Source organism: Balaenoptera borealis (assembly GCF_965194805.1).
Source record: "Balaenoptera borealis genome assembly, chromosome: 2".
Lineage (NCBI taxonomy): Eukaryota > Metazoa > Chordata > Mammalia > Artiodactyla > Balaenopteridae > Balaenoptera > Balaenoptera borealis.
The window spans coordinates 154,710,846-154,728,531 of NC_138867.1; the positions used below are offsets into that span (position 1 = coordinate 154,710,846).

A 17,686-nucleotide genomic window follows, 5' to 3' on the forward strand; every position below is an offset into this window, starting at 1 on the left:
AGCTGATTCACTTTGTTATAAAGCAGAAACTAACACACCGTTGTAAAGCAATTATACTCCAATAAAGATGTTAAAAAAAAAACAAAAAACAAAACCAAGGTCTATGCCTAAAGAACAAAGTGAGATTTTCCCTCCCTACTTTCACCTCCTCTCTCTCCATGTACTCAAATGAGATAACAATTCTCTGAGCTGATATTCTCAGTCAAAGGAGAGTAAAGATCCATGATGACTAAATGCAGTTAGTGATCCTGAATTGGATCCTGAATTAGATAGGGAAAAACATCTATAAAAGACACTGCTGGGATGATTGGAAATTTCGTGATATAGATGTGTATTAGAAATATAAGTAAAAGCATTGTGTCAATCTTAAATTTCCAAATGTGATAAGGTAGAACAATGCCTGTCCTTGGGAGATACATGGTAATTCAGGGTTAAATGGCATCACGTAGGCAACTAACTCTTCATTGATTCAGGGGAAAAAAGTGTGTGTGTGTGTGTGAGAGAGAGAGAGAGAGAGTGTGTGTGTGTGTGTGTGTGTGTGTGTGTGGAGAGAGAGAGAGATAAAGCAAAATGAGACAAAAGGTAACCGTTGATGTGTCTAGATAAAATGTGCACAGATATTCATCATATTAGTCTTACAACTTTCCTGAAGGTTGAGGTTTTCAAAATTAACACGCTTTTTGAGATGGGAGAAAAGAGATGGAATCAGAAAGCAGAGCAAAATAGTGAGATGCTGATCAGGGGCTCTCAGCAAAGGGATGTTTGTTGAGAAATGGAAAATGATACAATGCTCAGATGTGATAACATAGGGAACCTGTACCCCACTTCCCACCTGGATCCCTGGGAGGTAGTAGACTTGCTTGGAGGAATAAGGTAAAGAAGGCTGTGTGGAGTGTTGAGGGCCAAGAGGGCTTAAGACAGCTAACCATGTTACCTAAGGCAGAGCAGAGTAGCTAAGGTTTGCATCATTTCTAGCGCTTCAGAGGGATCTGTAAATCGGCAGCAGTGGGCTCATCTCCCTGATGCCAAATGCTATCTGCCACTCCAAGAAGAAGGATGGAGAAAGAAACTCTTAACTTACTGATTTTAAATCTGGAAAGACTGAGTTTACCCACAAATGACTAATTTTAGGTTTTATGTCACTCAGTTTAATGGGGACTTAACATTGAGATGAGGGTCAGTGCTTAAAAAAAAAAAGCAGTGTTACATTTCTTCTACACCTGTGTTTCTGTGGCCTGAGATTCTATACACCCACAACAGCAGCATAACAAACAGATACCGCCTGGATGTTCCTGACTTATTCCAAACCTTGGACACTGGTCATTTAATCTGGTTTCTGTTCCCAAGGATCCTCTGCAATCAGTATTAACAGACTGGGGCAAGAAGAGAACAGAAGGTGACTTCACATTTATGAATATCAAATATGAGGACTCAGCTTTTTGCCTTCCAGCAGCCAATTCCTCTTCGGGGAAGTGCTTCTCTGTTAAAATGACAAACACTTTTAAAGTGACAAATACTTTTTAAAAGTAGCATGTGGAAAAGCTTTCTAAAATCAGAATCCGATTTTAGTGATCACAGTTGTTTCTCTAAGCTCAGGCAAGGCACTTTGTATACTCATTGAATTTTGGAAGAGTTTATAGTTACAATTATCAACTTAAATTGTGTTTTAAATGTCAGCCCTCTAAAAAAAACCCCAGAAATATTCCTTGTAGTCTGTGTCATTAAGCTAGATTTTTACTTGGCAGCACTCAAGGTGGGGATTCTTGCGACATTAAGATAATAATCTCTTCTCTGCGGATTTTAGTACCTTGGGAATTCAAAGATCAAGTTGCTTAGAGACCCCATGGAATTTGCAGAAAAAGCAAACTCTGATCTTGACATCTGCAATTAACGTTTATCTTACTCTGAAAACTCAGTCTGCTGGCAGCTCAGCTGCTCTTCGGAGTTGAATAATACCCTTGCTACACCACATCCCACACACTTTCCATCCCGAGGGTGGGTGGGGCGCTTCAGGGCTCTCTACAGGCTCTTCTTTCTTAGGCACAGCGTCAAGCTCTTGCTCTTGTTATGTAGTGCTTGCAGATGCCTAGGTTTCCTTTCAATCAAGCTCCCTGCAGGTTTTCTGAGCAAGGCTAGTGCTGGTCTGGTTTCAATGCTTTTTATATTGGGGTCTCAGAACAATGTGTATGTATGCCTAGAGCACAGGATCAGTTGAAGGTTGTGAAAATATCTGTATAAGATATTAGGTAATGAAATGTGAAAAGATCTGTATAATTCTGGCACAATTTAAAGAATTTTATCTTTTCCTCACTAACCCAGAGCATTGGCCACTCAGGCAAAACCAAGTTACATAAACCTGACCTATATGTGTACACACGCACACACACACAAATATGCATTTTATTGTGACTAAGGCACGTGCTAGTTCTAATTGCTCCAATTATTTCTTTCCACATATTTACATTGGCTCTTTGGACTGAGGTGCACAAGTGCTTGGCTAACACATAAATCAATACCATCACCAAAATTGAAAACGGAGACTCATCTTCCATCTCACCCTTAAAAGACAATTTATTGACTTGACTAAGCAGCCAGAGTAGTTAGAGAGAGCATCATTCATTCCACAAATATTTATCGAACTCCTACTCTGGAACCTGACATCTTTGCTGAGTATGCCATGGTGAACAAGACAGAGTGGGTCCTGCTGCCTCTAATCTAACATGCTAGTTAGAAAGGGGAGAGAGCAACCTAAATGTCTATCAACAGATGAATGCATAAAGAAGATGTGGCACATATATACAATGGAATATTACTCAGCCATAAAAAGGAACAAAATTGAGTTATTTGCAGTGAGGTGGTTGGACCTAGAGTCTGTCATACAAGGTGAAGTAAGTCAGAAAGAGAAAAACAAATACTGTATGCTAATGCATATACATGGAAATTTAAAAAGCGGTACTGATGAACCTAGTGGCAGGGCAGGAATAAAGACGCAGACGTAGAGAACGGATTTGAGGACACAGGGCGGAAGGGGAAGCTGGGACGAAGTGAGAGTGTAGTCGGTGGTCAGTGTAGTGTACCAAATTTGGTACACTACCAAATGTAAAATAGACAGCTAGTGGGAAGCAGCCGCATAGCACAGGGAGATCAGCTCAGTGCTTTGTGACCACCTAGAGGGGTGGGATAGGGAGGGTGGGAGGGAGATGCAAGAGGGAGGGGATATGGGGATATATGCATACCTATAGCTGATTCACTCTGTTGTACAGCAGAAACTAACACACCATTGTAAAGCAATTATACTTCAATAAAGATGTGAAAAAAAATAGAAAGGGGAGAGAGACATCGAACAAGGAACAAAATCAACAAAATAACGGTCAGATGGTGATAAGTGCCTAGAAGAAACTGAACTGGAGTGAGATACCTTAGAGAGGCTGTGGGTCTGCCTCAGATTGAGGGATCGGGGAATGTTCCACTGGAGGTGACTTTTGGGCTGAGAGCTGACTCACAAGTGTTTAGGATATAGCTCTGTCTTCTGATTTTTTAGGGTCATTTTATGGCTTGGCCAGGAGGAAAAGATCTCCTTGGTACACATTCAAATGCAGTTATTAGAATAAACATCTTGTGGATAGGGTTCTATATTATGACCTCAGTGTCCACCTTCTTCCTTTTTAAGCTTCACTCTAAAATGATATTATACCACTGGAATCCACTTTGGAAATACAAGTGGCAAGTCCAGACCCATTAGCTGTGAGTGATACAGAAATCCCAAAAAGATGTTCCAGCAGAGGCTGTGCTGGCCTTTCAGACAAAAATAATGAGTTCATTGCTGTGCTGGCTGCCATAGGCTTGCACATCTCAGCCTCTATCAGTGACCAAAATCATCCAACAAAATGACTCTTTAAGTGCCTATGATGAAGAACAGCTACTAACACACCAGGCAAGCATTCTTCCATTCATATCTTCTGTGAATTCATCAGCCAGCCGTTCCCAAGCTCAGGGTAAAAAGCAGACATAGTTCTTGTCAGGCAGTTTATCTACTGAGATGCTGTAGGATGGTCATAGTCTATCATCCTGTACTTCATATACCTTATGACTTATGACTTAACAGTCAACAGAAATGGCCATCAGAAAGTGTCACCATGCAAAGTTCTAAAAACGATTTTAAAAATTAACCACTAGTCACATAACCTTATGCTAATCATTTACCCTCCCCAAATATTAATTTTTTGTATGTAAAAAGAAGAAATTTAACCAGATGATCTCTAATTCTAAGTAGGTTCTAATTTTAGTTCTAATTTTCATCTTTTAGGATTCCACTAAAATGATTCAAAAATATTTTTATGCAAGGTAAGATAGAAAACATTTTTTAAATGCAAGAAAGAATAATACCTGAGCATTCTGAGCACTGTGTCCATTGGGAATATGCTTGGTGCAACTAAAACAAGAGTCAACAGTGGCTTAAACAAATAAGGTGTTCTTTTTCCCACAAAGGAAGAAGTCTGGAGGTAGGCTTCCGCTGGGTTTGGTTCACCAGCACCATCTGTCAGGGTAAGACTATCTCTTGATCTTTCCCTCACTTGTATCCTCAAGTTCACAAAATGCCCGCTACAACTGCAAAAAACAGACCCTCACAACCAGCTGAACAGCTCGGGAGAGAGGGGAGCAGTGCCAGTTAGGTTGGATCTTTCTACCAGGAAAACAAAGCTTTTGATAGAAGCTCATGCAGCAGCCAGCCCCATTGGTCTCATGTGTCACACGGCCAACTCTAGGTGCAAAGGTGTCTGCAAAAGTGAGTATCCAGCATCTCCAGCCTGCAGGGTGGAGACCCCTTCAATGGCTTTTGGGCCAGCCAAGTGCCCATGTCTATTATAATTATTTCAATATAACACCTTCATTTCCCTACATATCTCCTTAATTACAGCTCCCAGGAGAGTAATAACAAGGGTTCCACTAAAATATAGATATGGAACAAACATTGAACTATTGAATAATTGAAATTTAGGAAGGGGGGAAAACCAATACCATTTGAGTCAAACAGGAATGCCTCAACATTTATCAAAACAAATTATGGCTAAAAGTTGGTCAATTTTTAAAAACTGCCTTTTCTAACTGAAAAGAAATACAAGCTAATTGAACAAGAATCTCAGATTGTAAGGCATTATAAAAGAGAAAGTGAAAGTCACCTAAAAGTGACCCCTGATATAATAAATTTGGTATACGCCCTTTCAAACGTTCTTCTAAGCGTTCTACGTATATTCTTCCTTCCTCACTCCATTCTTTCTGTTACTATGCCAGCTTCTTCTGAAATCTACTTTCCTCTACTGAATATATCCTTGTCTTCTTTCCACATAGTTGTTGTGTTACTTTCCACATGTAGGGGTTAAGAGCACAGACTCAGGCCAGACTGCCTGGGTGTCACCCTCAACTCTACCACTTACCAGCTGCATAACCTCGTGCAAGTAACTCGACCTCTTTGTGCCTCACTTTCCTCATCTTTAAAATGAGACAATAATACTATCTACACAGAGGATTGTTGTGAAAATTAAATGAGTTAATGCCTATAATGAACTTAGCACAGCATTAGGCAAATAGTAAGTGCTCAGTAAATGTCAGTTGTTTTTAATGTATGGAAATGTGTCAACTAATTTCATCATCCTGAATTGGTAGATATGTTGTTTTAAAATATTTGATTTTATAAATGGCCCATCCATTAATATCCTTGAAATACATCTTTGGACACATATCCAATAATTTTCTAAGGATACATTCCAGCAGATATAACTGCTGGGCCAAATGGTATCCACGTTTAAAATTTTGACACTCATTTCCAAGCTGCCCTTCAGCAAACTTGTTCCAGGCCATGTAGGAGTGCCTGTTTTCTGTGCACAAAACTGCCTGTTTCTCCATACCATTTCCATCACTGAATATTAATTTTTGCCAAACTGGTCAGGGAAAAATCTCATTACTCTTTAAATTTGTATTTCTTTGATCAGTAAAAAAGTTTAAAACTTAAAAATATTTTTAACCATTCATGTTCCTTTTGTTTGTTTAATGAATTACTTGATTGTATCCTTCAAGGCTTAACTGATTTTTTGTTGCAGGTGTTGGTTGGCCTATATGCTCTTTAAATTAAGGACTCCAGTGGAGAAAGTGAGTCTGACAATTCTCCAAACATTTCTTTTTAAATTCTCAATGAATGCTACCAAAATTTTCTCAGTTTGAAAGAAATATCTAGTCAAAAGAAATTTTCAGCCTTTGTGAGATGTGTATCTCAGAAAAACCTATAAAAAGGGACATAGTGAAAAGATGGAGAACAAAAACAGGAAGAAAATTATTTTAAATGAGAATGAGTTATTAAATTATCTATTGGATTATTTTTTTAAAATATTTATTTATTTGGTTGTGCTGGGTCTTAGTTGCAGCAGGTGGGCTCCTTAGCTGTGGCTCACGGGCTCCTTAGTTGCAGCTCGCTGGCTCCTTAGTTGTGGCATGCGAACTCTTAGTTGCGGCATGCGAACTCTTAGTTGCAGCATGCATGTGGGATCTAGTTCCCTGACCAGGGATCGAACCCAGGTCCCCTGCATCGGGAGCGCAGAGTCTTATCCACTGCACCACCAGGGAAGTTCCTCTATTGGATTATTTTTAAAATTTTGATTATATTTTGATTTGTCCCAAATTGCCAGAGACAAAGGATGAAACTCTACTGTTTTACTAAGCGTTTTACTAAGTGTTCCTGTTGTACATCTTTAGAGGGAATATAAGTCACTTAAGGCAGCTTTTGCAAAACCCTTTCCTAGGGCCACTTGCCTCAGCATCAATTTGGAGAGCTTAGAGACTTGATTCTGGAGTTCAATTTCCATACTAATGATGAGAGTCTCTAAAGATAAAGACTGAATAGCTGAATCTTTTAAAAGCCCTCCCTAGGGGATTCTTACACACACAGCCAAGTCATGTGGAAGCATCCGGCACATTGTACAGTGCCAACAGCATGCTAAAGGGCAGCTGCTGAGTTTCTGCTGAGGAGCTGTCAAGTTCTAGAACATTCTATCCAACAGAGCTCAGGCTAAAGGAAGGTCTGGGCTGGGAGTAGTTAGAATGTGCTTAAAGCTTTGAAAGGCTTTGAAACAAATCTGATTAAACCTAGCACTGGTCAAGAAGTTTTCATACTCTAAACCTGAAATCTAGCCAGAAACCCATATCAACAGTTCCTCCTCATTCATAAGTAGCTGCAACAGCAATAGCAATGGAAACAAATACCTGGCAAATAGTCATACACAGAGTTTTTGGCAGTTAGTGTTAACTATGCAGCCTGGGGATTGGATCTGCTCACCCAAGGTCAGAGTTTCTCAACTGTATCCATACATTGATTGATGTAAACAAACTTTTATTTGTGTGTGTGTGTGTGTGTGTGTGTGTGTATCGGGTGGGGGGGGGCTGTGTACCCACACATTTTTTTTCTATGGAAAAGTTCTATCAGATTCTCAAAAGAGACCATGAACCAATAAAGCTTGGATCAAGGATCAACATTCTTTGGATCTTAAGCTGGAATATCCAATTCAGCCACAGAAGGCTCATAGTTCAAATGAATATCATGAAATACTATTTCCACACTGACCCTAACACACTGACGCACTTCCTCAGAGTTATAAAATGTTTCATGCCTTGTAAGTTCAGTCTCCTGATCTGGAGGGTAAAATCAATGTGTTTGTTATGTATGATGACCTGTGTTAGGCAATTTAAAAAACATGTCATTGTGTTAGGTATCTATAGCTGCATAATAAACCGCCCCAAACTTAGTAGTGTTATTTACTTAAAATTTTGTAAGGTCAGCAACTTGGACTGGGCTCATCTGAACAATTCTTTTATCTAGGAATTACAAGGTGTGGGTTTGGAATCCCACAAAACATCACTTTTGCCACATTCATTAGTCAAGGCATGTCACAAAAGCAGAAACAGGTTCCACCTCCTAATGGGAGGAGTCACAATGTCACCTTACAAAGAAGTTGCACACAGAATTATTGCACCCACCCATCTTGCAAACAATCTACTGCACCTGCATGCTGAAGAACTTACGGTTAAAATAATATCATGTCTGTAATTTGTCAAAAAGTCTTAGAAAAAATTGATGGGGCAATAGTTGAAACAAAAAATAATCATTGTTAAAACTTGATGATGGGGCTTCCCTAGTGGTGCAGTGGATAAGAATCTGCCTGCCAATGCAGGGGACACAGGTTTGATCCCTGGTCCAGGAAGATCCCACATGTCGCAGAGCAACTAAGCCCGTGAGCCACAACTACTGAGCCTGCGCTCTAGAGCCCACGAGTCACAACTACTGAAGACCGCATGCCTAGAGCCCGTGCTCCGCAACAAGAGAAGCCACCGCAGTGAGAAGCCCGTGCACCACAATGAAGAGTACCCCCCGCTCGCCGCAACTAGAGAAAGCCTGTGTGCAGCAACGAAGACCCAACAAAGCCAAAAATAAATAAATAAAATAAAAAGTTTTTAAAAATTAAAAAAAAAAAACTTGATGATTGGCATGTGGGGTTACAGTTGACGCTTGAACAATGTGGGGCTTGGGGCACCCACCCCTAGTGCAGTCGAAAATCTGTGTAAAACTTTACAGTCGGCCTTCTATATCCACAGTTCCACATCCTTGGATTCAACCAACCTCAGATCATGTAGTACTACAGCATGTATTTATTTAAAAAATTCCATGTATAAGTGAATCCTCACAGTTCAAACCCATGTTGTTCAAGGGTCCACTGTATTTACACTAGTCTAAAATTTCTTTTTGGTTCTTTCTTTGGATTTCCATCTCTCTGCTTACATTGGCCATCTGTTCTTGCATGCCATCTACTTTATCCATGAAAGCCCTTAGCATATTAATGATAGTTGTTTTAAATTCCCAGTCTGATCATTCCAACATCCCTACCATGTCTGATTCTGATGCTTGCTCTGTCTCTTCAAATTGTTAGGTGTGTTTTTTTGTTTCTTTTACTTTTAGTATGCCTTGTAATTTTTTCCTGATAGCCAGACATGATACAGCAGGTAAAAGATACTGCTGTAAATAGGCCTTTTGTAATATGGTGGTGAGGTGTGAGGGGAGGGGAAATGCACTACAGTCCTATGATCAGGTTTCAGTCTTTTAGCGAGCCTATGTCTCTGCACTGTAAACTTGACAAATGTTTCTGAATTTTTTTCTCCCCACTTAGGTGGGACAAAGTGGCTAGAGTAGGCTGGAGTTGAGTATTTCTCATCCCCAGGTTAGTTAGGCTCTGATAATACCCCAGCAGGTTAGGCACTGGTTAGGCTCTGGTTAACTAGTTTCTCCTGAGGGCAGGCCTTATTAAAGAAGAACAGTGCTCTGGCATATTTCAAAATGGTTCCTCTCTCCCCCACTGCTGGAAGCACGAGGGGATTTTTCTCTGATATTTACTATGGGAACCTGGTTGAGCTCCTAGTGATAAATCTCAAAATATTTTGGTTCCCCCCCGATTCCTGGGTAGCCTGGGAGGTTTTAACTCTCAGACCTGTCCACACTGAGCCTCCAGCAATTCATCAGTTACAGACCTGCTTGTGAGTCTCTGCTCCAAAAAGCCGTGCCTCCATGTATTCCCCTGTCTGTCTCTCCAACCTTGGAGGCAACAGTTTGTCCTATGGCCTACCCTCTTTTACAGATCCAAGAAGAGCTGCTAATTTTTCAGTTTGTTCAGCTTTTTACTTGTTGTTAGGATAGAGTGCGACTTCTAAGCTCCTTACATTTGCAACTGGAAACTGAAGTCACAACAGTCTCTATTTTTGTGTGTGTTTGCAATTTTTCAAGTAAAAAGGTTAAAATTAAATTAACAAAACACATGCTGTCAATTAATCCTTATAATAATTCTCTTCTCCACTCATATATGGGGACACTGAGATAGGGACCAGTCACATGACTGGCCTTTGCAAAGGTGACACATTTAGCCATGATGGCTAATATTTATTAAAGACATACAACATGGCAGCACCTGTCCAATCACATTGTATATCATATCCCCTTGATCATCAAACACTATGCACCAGGTGGTGTTATTATCTCCATTCTGAGATGAGAAACACCAAGAGGTCGCCCAGTGTCACAGAATAAGCAGAGAAAGCAGAATATGGATCCATGAAGTGTGGCGCCAAAGCCTCCACTCTTAGACCACTCCCTAACAAAGAAGTAAAGCTGAGATTAGAATGAAGGTTTGCCTTTCTCTAGTGGCAGGACTTACCCATTCTACGGTGGCAGGCGGGGACTTTTGGAGCTGGGTGCTTCCCTAGTCATGTGCTTTCAGTCCATTGCCTGTCCAAGTTTCTTCCTCCTAAATTTGCACATTATATTGACAATTAATACCCCATACTCAATCAGGGATAGGACTAAATTGCACAACCTATTTCCCACTGGGTTTTCTATATCTTCTACTAAGAAATATAATGTACCTTAAGTGCTTTAAACTATAAAGAGGAAAAGTCTACTCATTCTCCAACTTAACTGGCATTTTAAACCAACGACTATTTGAAAAGTTATTTTTAAAGACTTTCAAAAGAAGCCAAAACTTGTGGCAAAGTTCCCCTTTGGAATTTTCCTCACCAACATCCTCAACTGTAAATGTCCTTTAGTTTATACCTGCACCATCGCAGGGTGAGAAGCAAAAAGACTCATGAGTGAGGGGGATTTTTTTTTTTTTTTAAAGAAATTCACGTTCTTTTATTTATTTATTTATGACTGTGTTGAGTCTTCGTTTCTGTGCGAGGGCTTTCTCTAGTTGCGGCAAGTGGGGACCACTCTTCATCGCGGTGCGCGGGCCTCTCACCATCGCGGCCTCTCTTGTTGCGGAGCACAGGCTCCAGACGCGCAGGCTCAGTAACTGTGGCTCACGGGCCCAGTTGCTCCGTGGCATGTGGGATCTTCCCAGACCAGGGCTCGAACCCGTGTCCCCTGCATTGGCAGGCAGATTCTCAACCACTGCGCCACCAGGGAAGCCCAGTGAGGGGGATTTTGACTATGAAAGTTTGTTTCCAGGAATGAGCTGAGAAGAAGTGCATGGAGCAGCCTGGGATTTTTGAATTACTCTTCCTTCTATACTGAGGTGCTCTTTGTCACTTTTAAGCACTCCCCTGTCTGTGTCAGAGCTTCAGCTACTCAGCCTGAAGCCATGGTTTATTACTCCCGGCTCTGAGGAAGTGAGAAGGTATAATTTACCAAAATACTTAGTGGGGAAACAGGAGGGAGGGGATTTCATACCTATGCCATGTGAAATGTCACTGGGCCTTGCCTGAAGGGATCTTCCAACTCCATGAGCAGCAGGAGTGCCACATCCCAGCTGTAACAGGAAAGTATATAGATGCAGATTAAGGAGAGGTAGGGTGTGTGTGTGTGTGTGTGTGTGTGTGTTTTCATACTGATTTAGAAGTTAAAAGAGGTCATGACTTATCTAGAAACATACCAAAATTTGAAAAAGAGAGTGGTCCCTCTAAGAGTGAACTGCTGATACAAAAAGTTGATGCAATATTTTACTGAGATTCAGAATTAAAATTGTTTCTCTGGGGTCCTAAAATATCTTTCTGTAAATGGGCTTGTGTCCCTTCCAAAATGAAGGGAAAGTAAGTAAAACAGTGCTTGACTCACAGACACAAAACATTGGATCTACTTGTCAACAGTATTCCCCCAAGCACCCCAGCTTTGCAGAAAGGACATTAAAGGACTGAGGGCATTAACTGATTCATTGACACTGAGCTATGCAATGTTCTCCGATGCTTCACCTTCTTAAGAAATCGAAATACTGAGATTAAGGAGCATGAGAAAGTAGAGTGAACCATATTTTAAAACTTAATATTTTCAAAATAGAGAGGAGGGCAGAGAAGAGAGACAGAGAGGTAAGCTCCTTACAGATAGGCTCCTTAATCACCCAGGTCGCAAACTCAGTCAATTACAGTATCACATAACACAGTCAAATATTTAATGAAAACACAGTGGGAACTTGACCTCCAATACTCATAGGTGCATTGTATGTATCAGGTTTCCCAGAAACAGGAGTAGTAAAAACAGATTATTTATAAAGAAGTATATCCTCTCTCCTTCCAAGTAAACTCTTCCCCTGGTAACCACGCAGCTGTTGCAGTAGCCTTTGGGAGAGGGGTCGGGTGCTTTCCTTTAAGTTCCGTAACACTAGACAAAGGTAAATCAAAATTCAAATTCTTCTCAGCTTTCATAATTTCTGAGAAAAAAAAAGTCCATCCCAGAAGACTGGCCTAAGTCGATTAGCCAGATACTGTGAGGGGATCATAACGAAGGAGCTGGAACTGCTGGATTTTTAATTTTAACGTCAGTGTTAATCAGCCCGGAATGCGCCCTAGGTCGCAGTCCTCAGCACATGTCCCTTGCAATCACGGCCACCAGACATTTTTCTTTCACTGTGGGAAAGTGTCAAATCCTTTCTCTTTGGGTACGTATTTGAGTCACAGGAAACGGTCTTTACATTCCACTCACAGGAATGAATGAGGTGTGAGAACATTTTAATTTCACATAAATGTTTCATGTCTTTATCAGAATGGATTTGCTTTTGTTACTTTTATATAACTGTTTAAAAATTCTAACAATTATAAAAGTGATACAGATTCATTATGGAAAATTTGGAACACAGGTAAGGAAGAAAAGAAATGGGAGAAGCCACCTAAAGTCATGCAAAGACAACGACTGGTAGCATTTCCTGTTGTTTGGAAGCCTTTTAATTAAAATATGAATTATAAATTTTTCATTATTAAAGGTTATCTTCATATTTTTAAGATAAGTACCTGTGAAATGAGTTATCATTGCATCATACATGATTCTGATCATTATAAATATATAGTTATGGCAAAGTTCTTATAATTTTTGTTGTAAATAATGCTTATTGCAGTAAACAATAAGCAACAAGAAAACTGAGAAATAAACCTGAAACTATCTATATAATTTTAGAGTCAATTAAGGATAATATAAATAACACTGGCCTTGATTAAAATCAAAAGAAATGGGTTTGTGTCTCAGCTCTGCCAGCATATAGTGTGATTAAGAATAGGTTGCTTTAAGCCAAACCTGTGGTAACTCTACTTGGAAACTCCGAGTATTTCCTGTAATTACCCAGCTGAGATTTTGTATTGTTGATATAAGGGACCACTTTACTCTTCTTCCCTAAATAGAAGACAGTGAGCGCCTAGTGCACAAAAGGGGCTCTTTGAGAAAAAGGCTCATAGCAGATTTGTCTCATCAAGAATTCTAGCTAGGTCTTAGCTAAATGAAAAAGCAAGAAAGAGGTGCACGGGACAAAAAGGAGTGCTTCTCTTCACTACCACCCACACTCTGGGGATCAGATGTTAACAGATGTTAGTCTCAAATGCACCAGGGAGTGGGTAGAGGGGAGTGGGAAGGGGTGATTCAAAACTCTTGAGAAGAAACAGAGGCTCACCCTCCCCCCCAAAAAAGAATAGGTTGCTTAACCTCTCAAGTTCAGTTTTTTATCTGTAAAATGAAGGGGTTGAATTTTATCCCTAAAGTCCATTCTTGTGTTAAAGTTTTCTGAATTAGGTGATTAGAATCAACAGTTGAGCATTTCTTTGCTAGATTTGACCTGTGCAAGCAACCACCTCTGATAGGCAAATTACTAATTTCTGTTTTCTATTCATAGACGAGTTCATCCAGATGATCACTTTAATTCTCCATCAGTGAAAACACGGCCAAAGAAGAAAATCAACTTGAGTTATTCTGCTACTCACAAATTCATTCACGCTCTAAGAAGACTAAATTGAAATAGGGCAGAAATGATGTTTAAAACTGCAGTACAGCCTTTTTCCCTCTCAGCTGGGTGATCTCATATTTGGAGAAACACAGAGTAGAAAGGCATGGTGGCTGGCAGCAGCCTTGCTGGAGGAATACCTGAGCAGAGGAAGCTGCCCCAGCATCCTGCCACCCCAACCTCCTTCAGTAACCCTTCTGAACACTTCAGACAGGAAGACTCCAGGAATCTGTCCAGTGAGAGCTGTGTGGCTGACACGGTCTTGGTGCTCCGGCCAGGTGTCAGGCCTGAGCCTCTGAGGTGGGAGAGCCAAGTTCAGGACATTGGTCCACCAGAGACCTCCTGGCCCCACGTAATATCAAACGGCAAAGCTCCCCCAGAGATCTCCATCTCAACGATAAGACTCAGCTCCACTCAACGACCAGCAAGCTCCAGTGCTGGACACCCCATGCCAAACAACTAGCAAGACAGGAACACAAGCCCACCCACTGGCACAGAGGCTGCCTAAAATCATAATAAGTTCACAGACACCCCAAAACACACCACCAGATGCGGTCCTGCCCACCAGAAAGACAAGATCCAGCCTCATCCACCAGAACACAGGCATCAGTCCCCTCTACCAGGAAGCCTACACGACCCATGGAACAACCCTCACTCAATGGGGGCAGACACCAAAAACAATGGGAACTACGAACGTGCAGCCTGCAAAAAGGAGACCCCAAACACAGTAAGTTAAGCAAAATGAGAAGACAGAGAAATATGCAGCAGATGAAGGAGCAAGGTAAAAACCCACCAGACCAAACAAATGAAGAGGAAATAGGCAGTCTACCTGAAAAAGAATTCAGAGTAATGATAGTAAAGATGATCCAAAATCTTGGAAATACAATGCAGAAAATACAAGAAACGTTTAACAAGGACCTAGAAGAACTGAAGAGCAAACAAACAATGATGAACAACACAATAAATGAAATAAAAAATTCTCTACAAGGAATCAATACCAGAATAACTGAGGCAGAAGAACGGATAAGTGACCTGGAAGGTAAAATAGTGGAAATAACTACCACAGAGCAGAATAAAGAAAAAAGAATGAAAAGAATGGAGGACAGTCTCAGAGACCTCTAGGACAACATTAAACTCACCAACATTCAAATTATAGGGGTCCCAGAAGAAGAAGAGAAAAAGAAAGGGACTGAGAAAATATTTGAAGGGATTATAGCTGAAAACTTCCCTAATATGGGAAAGGAAATAGTCAATCAAGTCCAGGAAGCACAGAATCTCATATAGGATAAATCCAAGGAGAAACACGCCAAGGCACATATTAATCAAACCATCAAAAATTAAATACAAAGAAAAAATATTAAAAGCAGCAAGGGAAAAGCAACAAATAACATACAAGGTAATCTCCATAAGGTTAACAGCTGATCTTTCAGCAGAAACTCTGCAAGCCAGAAGGGAGTGGCAGGACATATTTAAAGTGATGAAAGGGAAAAACCTACAACCAAGAAGACTCTACCCAGCAAGGAACTCATTCAGATTTGATGGAGAAAGTAAAACCTTTACAGACAAGCAAAAGTTAAGAGAATTCAGCACCACCAAACCAGCTTTACAACAAATGCCAAAGGAACTTCTCTAGGCAGGAAACACAAGAGAAGGAAAAGACCTACAGTAACAAACCCAAAACAATTAAGAAAATGGCAATAGGAACATACATATCGATAATTACCTTAAATGTAAATGGATTAAATGCTCCAAACAAAAGACAAAGACTGGCTGAATGGATACAAAAACAAGACCCATGTATATGCTGTCTACAAGAGACCCACTTCAGACCTAGGGACACTGAAAGTGAGAGACTGAAAGTCTCAGACACTCAGGCACTGAAAGTCTCAGACCTAGAGACTGAAAGTGAGGAGATGGAGAAAGATATTCCATGCAAATGGAAGTCAGAAGAAAGCTGGAGTAGCAATTCTCATATCAGACAAAATAGACTTTAAAATAAACACTATTACAAGAACAAAGAAGGACACTACATAATGATCAAGGGATCAATCCAAGAAGATATAACAATTGTAAATATTTATGCACTCAACATAGGAGCACCTCAATACATAAGGCAAATGCAAACAGCCATAAAAGAGGAAATCGACAGTAGCACAATCATAGTAGGGAACTTTAACACCCCACTTTCACCAATGGACAGATCAGCCAAAATGAAAATAAATAAGGCAACACAAGCTTTAAATGACACATTAAACAAGATGAATTTAATTGATATTTATAGGACATTTCATCCAAAAACAGCAGAATACACTTTCTCTTCAAATGCTCATGGAACACTCTCCAGGATAGATCACATCTTGGGTCACAAATCAAGCTTTGGTAAATTTAAGAACATTGAAATCGTGTCAAGTATCATTTCTGACCACAGCACTATAAGACTAGATCTCAGTTACAGGAAAAAAACTGTGAAAAATACAAAGACTTGGAGGCTAAACAATACACTATGAAATAACCAAAAGATAACTGAAGAAATCAAAGAGGAAATCAACAAATACCTAGAAACAAATGACAATGAAAACACAACAGCCCAAAACCTATGGGTTGCAGCAAAAGCAGTTCTAAGAGGGAAGTTTATAGCAATACAATCCTACCTCAACAAACAAGAAAAATCTCAAATAAACAACCTAACCTTTCACCTAAAGCAATTAGAGAAAGAAGAACAAAAAACCCCCGAAGTTAGCAGAAGGAAAGAAATCATAAAGATGAGATCAGAAAGAAATGAAAAAGAAATGAAGGAAACGATTGCAAAGATCAATAAAACTAAAAGCTGGTTCTTTGAGAAGATAAACAAAATTGATAGACCATTAGCCGGACTCATCAAGAACAAAAGGGAGAAGACTCAAATCAACAGAATTAGAAATGAAAAAGGAGAAGTAACAACTGACACTGCAGAAATACAAAGGATCATGAGAGACTACTACAAGCAATATATGCCAATAAAATGCATGACCTGGAAGAAATGGACAAATTCGTAGAAAAGCACAACCTTCCGAGACTGAACCAGGAAGAAATAGAAAATATAAACAGGCTATCACAAGCACTGAAATTGAAACTGTGTTCAAAATCTTCCTACAAACAAGAGCTCAGAACCAGATGGCTTCACAGGCGAATTTTATCAAACATTTAGAGAAGAGGTAACACCTATCCCTCTCAAACTCTTCCAAAATATGGCAGAGGGAGGAACACTCCCAAACTCATTCTACGAGGCCACCATCACCCTGATACCAAAACCAGACAAAGATGTCACAAAAAAAGAAAACTACAGGCCAATATCACTGATGAACATAGTTGCGAAATTCCTCAACAAAATACTAGCAAACAGAATCCAGCAGCACATTAAACGGATCATACACCATGATCAAGTGGGGTTTATCCCAGGAATGCAAGGATTCTTCAATATACACAAATCAATCAATGTGATACATCATACTAACAAATTGAAGGATAAAAAACATATGATCATCTCAATAGATGCAGAAAAAGCTTTCAACAAAATTGAACATCCATTTATGATAAAAACTCTCCAGAAAGTAGGCACAGAGGGAACTTACTTCAACATAATAAAGGCCATATATGACAATCCCACAGCCAACATCATTCTCAATGGTGAAAAACTGAAACCATTTCCACTAAGATCAGGAACAAGACAAGGTTGCCCACTCTCACCACTATTATTCAACATAGTTTTGGAAGTTTTAGCCACAGCAATCAGAGATGAAAAAGAAATAAAAGGAATCCAAATCGGAAAAGAAGAAGTAAAACTGCCACTGTTTGCAGATGACATGATACTATACATAGAGAATCCTAAAGATGCTACCAGAGAACTACTAGAGCTAATC

The 17,686-nt window shown here is 40.0% G+C and overlaps 1 long non-coding RNA gene across 1 annotated transcript in view; it reads right to left on the reverse strand.

Annotated features, from left to right (window-relative positions):
• The window catches only part of LOC309622736, a 233,566-nt gene extending 222,878 nt beyond the window's left edge, over positions 1 to 10,688 (reverse strand). Inside the window, exon 1 of the long non-coding RNA XR_014241094.1 lies at positions 10,248 to 10,688. This is a non-coding gene — a long non-coding RNA (uncharacterized lncRNA). The remainder of the gene's footprint in view (positions 1 to 10,247) is intronic.
• Between the last annotated feature and the right edge of the window lie 6,998 nt (positions 10,689 to 17,686).